This window comes from Netta rufina (assembly GCF_964035555.1).
Source record: "Netta rufina genome assembly, chromosome: 8".
Classification (NCBI taxonomy): domain Eukaryota; kingdom Metazoa; phylum Chordata; class Aves; order Anseriformes; family Anatidae; genus Netta; species Netta rufina.
In genome coordinates this window covers 19,028,422-19,037,828 of record NC_140131.1, presented here as the reverse complement: position 1 = coordinate 19,037,828, position 9,407 = coordinate 19,028,422, and positions in this window count along the sequence as shown.

Here is a 9,407-nt window from a genome sequence, read left to right as displayed (position 1 = left end):
TTTAGAGATTAAGGATGTGTATGCATGTGAAGTGAAGTAAATTCACGACTGGAAGAAAAATGTAATGCATGTGATAAGTGAAGAATATTCTGTTACAGCATCAAAATCAGTCATAGATCCACATGAAATGAAGGCCAATGTGAGTCAGACCTGATTTACAAAATATATATATATATATTGAATAATTCAGAGAGATTGAATATTGAATAATGAATAATTCTGACAAGCAAATTTGACAGAAGGAGCAAAAATAACGTATTTGCTCACATCTAACATTACTTAAATATGCCATCTCAAAAGAATGCTCTAAAAAGAATAAATGAAGTCAAAACCTCAAAGACTGTTTATTTTCAAAGACAGGTAACTCCGACACATTAAGTATACAAATAGAGGTAAAGCTAGAGTGGTCCTACTTACATTTACAAGATATAAGAAATAGCTTCAGAGATAACTTCAGAATCCATTTAGATATCAGAGTTTTCAGGCTGCTGTCAGTGCCCAACTCCAGCAGTACAAGGGGTTTCTCATTTTAAATATGTGCTCTATCAGCTTTACTGGAAGACCTAGCTTAGAGAAAAGAGTCATTTGATGTATATCTCTTCCTCTTTCTGTATCTAAGCCTAGCAAGAGCTGTAGTCTTATACACTGTTGCTGTGCTAATTATCAGAGTTCCATGAAGAAATTACCTACAGTTTCTTGCCTTCAACCATTTTTTTTTCTCTCTAAATCATGTACATAATTTAAGTGAGAAAGAAAAAAAAACAAAATCTGTTATATTTTCAGTAAGCTGATCAACCTCCAGTGAGAACTAACCTTCCCAACAGATGCTGAGTTCACTAGAGGAGCTGTTTGGGGTGCTTTTTCATGAAATGCTGAAACCCTGTGAGTGAAAGCGTTAACTAGGAGACATGAAAACAAGCAGCTGAATGTTTTACAGATCTTGCTGCAGAAGGCAGCATTTGTTCAACAAACCAGCAAAACAACTTGAAGATCTTGAAGTGATGTAATCTCTCTGTCTCATCGTTTCCCATTTTTTCTACTACAGTCTGAATGGTATTGTGAAGAATCAATTACAGGAGCCTACTCATTGTTTACTCCAATGTGTGTCTGAAAAGTTATTTCTTTAGTCACGTAGATTGCAGTGATTTCACTCCTCTCAATTCCATGTGGAAATAATTTTTAATGGGACTAAAATAGCTTTATTTCATTTTTCATTTCATTTTTTTTTTTTTTTTTTTTTTTTTTAACCAGCAAGCTTGCTTCTTCAGTGGTTTTTGAAAATCTAAATGGAGAAATGGGACATCAAATAATTTTTACCTAAGTTTTTGCTTAGGAGAAAAAGGGAGTGGTGGAGTGGTGGTTGATACTTTCTGGAAACCTTACATGTTTTATAGGTGTTATGTGTAGCTCTTTGTTACTCCTCCCAAAGGTTCATCTCTCCTTCTCAAAGTCAGAAGGAGAGATGAACCTTTGTTTTCTGTCCTGAAATACTAGTAATCTCGTTTGGGAGTGAAATCACAAGAAAGACATTTTGGCAAAAAGAGCCAAAATACTCTTTCAGATAGGTTGCATTAATAAAACTTGTCTTGATAGACTGCTGCAGGCAGTAACTTAAGTTAGTAATTTCAGAAGTTATCTTACGCTTCGTATTCTCATCCTAACATGCAAACAAGTGTGAGTGATATTTTTTTTCTTTGTTTTTTAAATTGCAACCACATTTTTCTTGTGGCATTGTTTTCCTATTGTTCAATATGTCTGCTGTTCAATGAGGGCCTGATCTTGTACTATTAAAGTAGATCAAAGCATGGTCATTAACTTCACTGAAAGAAAGATCAATTTCCAAGATAATAAATTGCAACCAAAATTAACTTCAGTTTTTGAAAAAAATGCAAGCACCATGAAGTTAAATACTGTATACAGAGCTATATAAGACTTTGCATATCATGATTCAAATATTATTAAAACAATAAAGAATTGAAGGATTTTTAATATGATCTTATGCTGCTTTACATCTTAGTATTATTATATCTTCATTGATAAATAAACATTATATATATAATGAAGAACATTAAGAGAGCTCCATTTTCTGAAATGCCTCACTGAACTGCAGGCATTCAGTACCTTGTGACTCAAGTCATCATGCTACTGAAACTATTATGTGGTTATTTTTGTTTCCAGACTCTGAAATTAATTGCTTTTATGTATTATAATAAGTGTAAATGCATAAAGATAGTTTTTATATACATATGCACAGGTGTATATAAACATGTATAATTTATACCATACATATGTATCCATTCATTTCTCCACACATATGGTATGTATAATTGCTCCTTTGCCCTGGGTCACACCATGCGGTTAAGCAGTCTTTTTCCCACCTTCCATTTAAAGTCTCCATTTATTCTATGTGCCACAAGATAACAGGCTGACAAGAGGAAACAAGGACATTCTCTGCCACGTCAAAGCTTTAATATTTAATGAGCCTTTCACAAATGCCACAAATTTTGTTCCACCTTCAAAAGAAGATTGACCAGGCAATATATGCTATTAGCTAAGTTAATATTATTAAACAGTAGAAGTTTCTCTAATAATGAGGTGTGATTTCAAGGCTTGTTTTTCAGATACCTTTATAGTAGCAGTCACATTAATGATGATTAGATAATTCTGCTCATTTGCAGTAAAACTTTCACTGCCACATCTACCAGCACGATTAATGAAATAGTGACTTTTTGGATATTTATTATACATTACAAATAAAGGACTTAAATCTGGGGATTCAGATCACTACTCTAGACTTTTAATCTCATATTATTACTACTGAGAACTGTGGAGAGATCATTTAGCTCTTTCAGTATTTTGCATAAAAATACTGAATAAATACAAAGGATTTATAGCCATTGGAAATAACAAAAAGACCTGGTTAACTGACTGTGGATGACCACTCCAAGTCAAATGGGATTATGAAAATCCATTATAAACCAGTCTTTCCTTCGTTCCTTCCTTCCTTCCTAGAACATTTTCTCAGTCCTTCTAGAGAAAAAGAGAAGAAAAGAGAAGAAAAGAGAAGAAAAGAGAAGAAAAGAGAAGAAAAGAAAAGAAAAGAAAAGAAAAGAAAAGAAAAGAAAAGAAAAGAAAAGAAAAGAAAAGAAAAGAAAAGAAAAGAAAAGAAAGAGACTGTAATAAAGACATCCTACATTCCTCCTATCTAGAGGACTTCACTGATGTGTAATCTCTAATAAGAAACATAGTCAATGTCTCCTGTTCTTCACTGAAAAGATACTAACTGAAAGTTTAAAGCTTTTCAGTATTAGCTTAGAATCTTTCTGCTATCTTAGAATGTGTTTTTCTATCAGCTGCAAAAAGAAATAGTGATAATTTTGTGCTACCATGGTTTTAGTTTATCACATAGCTAAATTAAAACAGTTGAGAGATTGTAATCTGTGATGGGAATCTAAAACCCAGACTTTCTCTCCTTGTATAATGATGTTCTTGAGAGGCATCTTTTAATAGACATACTTATTCTTTTTCCTAATTTTGTAATTTCTTCTAAATTTGTCAAAAAAATGTCAAAGAATATTTTTTTTTTCTAGATAAAATTAATGAATCACAATCATGCTTAGGAACAAGACCTAAGAGAAAGCTTCAATGATACATTTGTATGAGATAGCAAGCTGCCCAGTATATGACATAATTATTACTTTTACAACCAAGTCTTGTGTATTATCCATCCTGAGATGCAATTAAGTCCAGAATGACTTGCTGAAGCTTGAATCTTTGTTCAGTCAGCCATAAAGTCCCTACTCTTACTATAAAAAATTAATAGCTATAACATGAACATTTAAGAGGATCTGGCTATTTCCCATATACTAGTTATAGGCTTAAAATGATGAGGCAAAGGGACTTACGCAAAGTCATGCAACAGATTATGGTAGGATCAGACATGGAACTATGGTTTATTGAATCCTTTATGAGTCCTGTGTAGGCAGTAGGCAGCGTGCACAACAGGTAACATTTTTTTTTTCCCTGATAGGGCAGTCGTGGTATAAGTCTATTTTTTTCTGATAGGATAAATGGGCTGAAACCTGGGAATCTGAAAGGAGATGAAACCGTCCATTTACAACAACTGCAAATCAGCTCCACCGTCTGTGAAATCATCTGTAAAATATGGAGCACTGTTGTCTGAAAGACATGATAGAAGACATTATTATTCTATTAGATATCAACACTAAGAAACAAAGTACAAAAAATTGTCAATTCCTATTGAAATGTATCCAGAAATGCAGTTAAAGAAAAATGTCATGCTTTTAGATCTTTATGGAGATTATTTCTAGCTATTGGTCTAAACTGTAACGACTCATTTTCACATGAAAAAATAAAATCAAGAGGAGTATAAGTTTTTAATCAGATATCACTTTTCTAAAATTACAGGGCAATATTCCACTACTTGAACTAAAGCACCTAAACTGATAAATTCATTTTTAGAAATCCCAAACCCATGATTTTTATTATGAAAATTTGAAACAGGAACAGGGTTATGGATTTGGTTAGATATTGTCTGATGGACTGGAAGTATATGAAACTAGGCTGGCAACTGAATGTTGTATATACGCCCTTGCTAAATTCAATCAAATATTTGTCTCTCTTGCTAAAATCAGAGAAGAGCTTCATTCCATAATTTTTGTTACTTCCTCATTTTATAAACAATGCTAAAGCTTCAACAGCTTTAAAAAAAACTTTTGTTTTGTCTGGCCCTTCCCTTCCCTTCCCTTCCCTTCCCTTCCCTTCCCTTCCCTTCCCTTCCCTTCCCTTCCCTTCCCTTCCCTTCCCTTCCCTTCCCTTCCCTTCCCTTCCCTTCCCTTCCCTTCCCTTCCCTTCCCTTCCCTTCCCTTCCCTTCCCTTCCCTTCCCTTCCCTTCCCTTCCCTTCCCTTCCCTTCCCTTCCCTTCCCTTCCCTTCCCTTCCCTTCCCTTCCCTTCCCTTCCCTTCCCTTCCCTTCCCCTCCCTTCCTCAGAGGGAGAATTCAACATCACTTTGCACCAAGCAGTCTCCATTCCCTCTAATGTGAATTTTATTCAGCTCAACAAACTGTTGATGAACAAAATTTCCTCTCACCACATCTTTTAGCCTAATGAGTCCTTTTGCAATCAACAATTAGTTTTATTAGGGTTAGTCCTCAGACTTGAAAGGAAACCTTAGTTTGCAGCCTGATATTTATCTACTTCCTTCCATTTTAGAAAGCATACTAAAGACCTACTTAATCACCATTAAAATACACCCAACAAGATGTACGTGACACTGAACATTTTAGGTTAAACATTAAGTTTTAAAAATTGCAATTAATTGGAACACAAGTTTCTAAATATTTATTTCCTGTTAGGATTTTCTGTGAACATGAATACTCCAGGGTGCAAAATGGTGTCATAGCAATACACATCAGTATGTACCTGAGGAAATACTGTACCAGAAACTCTTCCTGTCCTTTTCCTGCAGAACAGATTCCAAACTTTTTCAAAGAGATCTTGTGTTGTTTCCATTCTTACCTTTTTCATACCATCAGATATTAAGATAATGTTTTGGGAGAATGCTTAGAGTAACTTATCGGATAGAGATGTGACAAGACTGAATTATCATGTACAATACTACATGTAAATATTTTTTGTACATGGGACAGTCCACACACATTCATGAACTTGGAAACATAAAGGAAAACATAATTTTTATGGATATAGTAATTCAGCCTGGCGTAGGTTTAAAGCTCTCAAAGGAGCAGGTTTTACTGTGTCTTCATGGCACCCTGGGTGTCTGATACCTAGGGGTCAAGCAGGATCCTGCTTAGATGTCTCAGGATTTAACATCTTTGTAGCTCTTTGTGTGACTGATGGATTTCATCTTCCCAAGGACATGGGCAGTAACTCTCATCTAAAGATGAGGAGCTGAGATACCATGAAGAGTGGGTAAATTTCTCTCTGTTTTATAACCTACACAATTCATGTGTTTGAGGCATCCAGATGCCTCACATTCTTTCATAAATCATGCACTGTGCTGCATCTTTACATGGTAGAGAAGAGCTGCTCCTCCTGGTTTGTGACCACAGAAAAAAGGCTAAAGAGCCAGAGTCTGCATCTAAGCAAGGAGCCAAGCCACAACCCAGGCAGATGCAGGCCTCAGTGGTGGCATGGCCCCATGGCCATGCTGGAGAGCAGTGCAAGGCTGATGGTCACAGGGGTCTGTCAGTGGCCTGATGACTTTCATGCATGGATAGGTGCAGCTAGTTCCGAGGTCCAGCTGGAAGCCCAAGTAATGTTGCAGGGACCAGGGCAGGAGCAGGCAAACCAGCATCACCCAGGCAGGGACTGAAGACCCAGGAATCCCAAGAGGTTGCTGGAGGTCCCAGGTGAAGCCAGTCAGGGCCACTGAAGCCCATTCATGCACTCAGGGCCCTGTCAGCTGACTTCTCCACAGCATGCTCATGAGAGGAGCAGACTCTTGTTAAGGTAGAAAACTTGAAATTGCAGTTTGGGGATGTTGGCCTCTTTTGTCAGCTAAAACATGTAAAGACTAGTTTGCACAGAAGGATGAACTTAGATTAACAGATTGAAAAAACACCTGAGGGAATTTAGACATTATGATCGGACAGCAAATGTAAAATGAGGTCTGTTACAAATATCAGGCATTAAAACAATTACCTCAGCATACCTGACAGCTAATGCATACTACTTGAAGGACTAAAGAGACTGGCACTAGATGTACAGAGATATAATAAAAAGCACATCCATTTAAGGACTCACAGACATTTGCAGGGGTGAAATCCTGCTCATATAGAGCAAACACCAAGGCACTTTTCATTGGTTATAGCTGAAACCATGCAACCCTTGACATTCAAAACATGTTCCAAACTGAGCCGATGATGGCTGCAGAAGTCAGAATGATAAAAACTCATCTTTTTGTGGTTGTGCTTTAATTTTGCTCCTCTTCTCTGATGGCAGGGGTATAAAACAAATAGTAGGATTTGTATTGGTCTTACATGGCAGGGTTTTGATAGATAACCCCCCACAACACCCTTCCCTCCCCCCCCCAGAAAAAAGGAGGGTGGGAAGTGGGGTCAGAAGTCCCATTTGTTCTTTGTTTCAGCTTTTGGGGACATAGTTACTGGGGTCTAGTCCTTGTCACATACAGAAGAGAGAAGAAAAATGAAATACAGCAGTGGATGAAGCTCTGCTTGAGCAAAGAAGATGAGTTGTTAAAAGGGTGCATGCAGTCAAAACAAACAGCAGGATCTGATATGAGCATCCCACTTATTTTTAAGCCCAGAAATATTAAATTCACCTAAAGATGTTACGTATAGAATTATTTTATCCTTTCAGATATGCCAACATATCTGCTTTTGAGTCTTCATTGAAGAACAACAGAGAGCAAGCTGATTCAAATCCCCTTACTGAAAATCCTCTGTTGACAAATATGTACTTCTTGCATAATGGCACCAGCTATATCTTGAAGCTCCTGTGTATCTCGTGACAGGCATCCTTCAATTTCCCAGACTCTGCTCTGTTGTATCTTGTACTTCCAAACTTACATCCTGCCTTTGTTGTTACTGTGTCAGCCTTTTAGTGGTTCATGTGTCCTTTTGCTATTCAGAAAGTTTAGCTTGGGAGATTTTATTCTATGGATTTGAATATGTCTGTTTGAAGAACAAAATCCATGTGATGGCTGAGAGTAGAGCATAGCACAAGGGACATGCACTTTAACTCTCTGCTTTTTCCTCGTTCTCTTTAGCCCATATTGATTCCAGCTTTTTTCTTCCATGGCACATCATCAGCTTCACGACTGTTTCATTTACACTGGACTGTATGAGAATTTTGAGAACAGGTTCAACTCATTCATTTAACATTGTTGACATGCCAAAAGTTGAGGACAACATGATCATGTCTCATCCTCTCACTTCAGATAAGGAAGTGGAAGCACAGGGACATGAAGTAGTGAATCTAGAGTGTTCTCGCAAATAAGAGGAATCTCTGAGACTCAGAGATTTGTTATTTTTAAAGGGAAATGTATTTATCAGTTATTATTTTGGTTTGTTCAAAGAAAATTAAGTATTGTTTTCTGAGTTCTGCATTTCTCAGACTTGCAAAGTAAAGTGAAATATTGTAAAAAAACAACACCCCCCATGTTATTAAAATTGTCCATTTAATGTAGAGTTATTTTATTAGGATGCTTGAGAACTGCAGGTTAAAACGTGGCCCCCCAAAAGCCACTGATGACTACTGTCAACTTTACTCACTCCTTATTAGCTATACAGTTACTCCACTGATGACCCAGTTGACCGTGATCTACTTAGGAGATATATCTCTACTTTTAGCATGTCTGTTTTATACACATTTCTTATCTCTTACAAAAACAAAGAAAAGAAAAGAAAACAGTGAGTTTTATGCAGTGAGGATACCACACTTCCATTTTAGGAAGATTTTAAACTTCCTGGCTTTTTTTTTTTTTTTTTTTTTTTTCTTGAACATAGCTGTCCATGTATCTGGTTTGCCCCATATTATTCTGTATATCTTAGTGTGCATGATTTATCAATTAATGTTCTTTACACAAGAGGCCTCAACTCAAAAATCTTAAACACTTCAATTTTATACTATTTTAGGTACAGTAGCTTAGTGGATTTATAAATTACCACTGTGCAACTATATATAATTTTTAATATTTAAAAAAATATTTCCCTGAAAAAAAGACAAATTTGCTGGATTTTACCCTAAAGTACATAACAAAAAGATTACAGACTTCTTGTTGTCTTGCTCAAAGCTGAATTTGTGAAATTTGTCCCAGCGGTCGTGTTTGTTTTACACTTGCCAGTCCTATATTTTCAGCTGATGTAAATGCACAGATTTTACCAGTCTACTGCACCCTTTACATTTTTGTGAAAGCTAAGGCTTTGCTATGGCATTTCCAGAAATCAAATTCATGACTCATTCCATGAGTAAAATTCATTCTGCATCAACGCCAGTGAGGACAATAGATTTCCAACAGATTTCTAAAGAAGAATTTAGCCCATTATGCTTCTCAAACTCAATGTAACCTCAGAATTTAGAAGAGGAAAGGCTGAAGACTTATTAGCATTTGCAAGTGGTAACTGGGTGAAACCCTGGGGATAGCAGAATGTAATTTTGCTGTGCACCTATACCTGATAATTATCCTGTAAGTTAGCACTTTAAAGAGGTAGCATGTTGATAAGCCAGTTTTGTCTGAAGTGTCTTCTTTACAGAGTGTCTTCTCTCCTTTAAAATACACCAGCTCAGTTACTTAACAGGTGTTCATTTATTTTTCAGTTCTCACATCCCACTCTGAAAACAGCAGGTGCTCTACCACAAATTTAATTCAGATTGTTCCTCCCTGGAATTCTGTGCTGGCTGT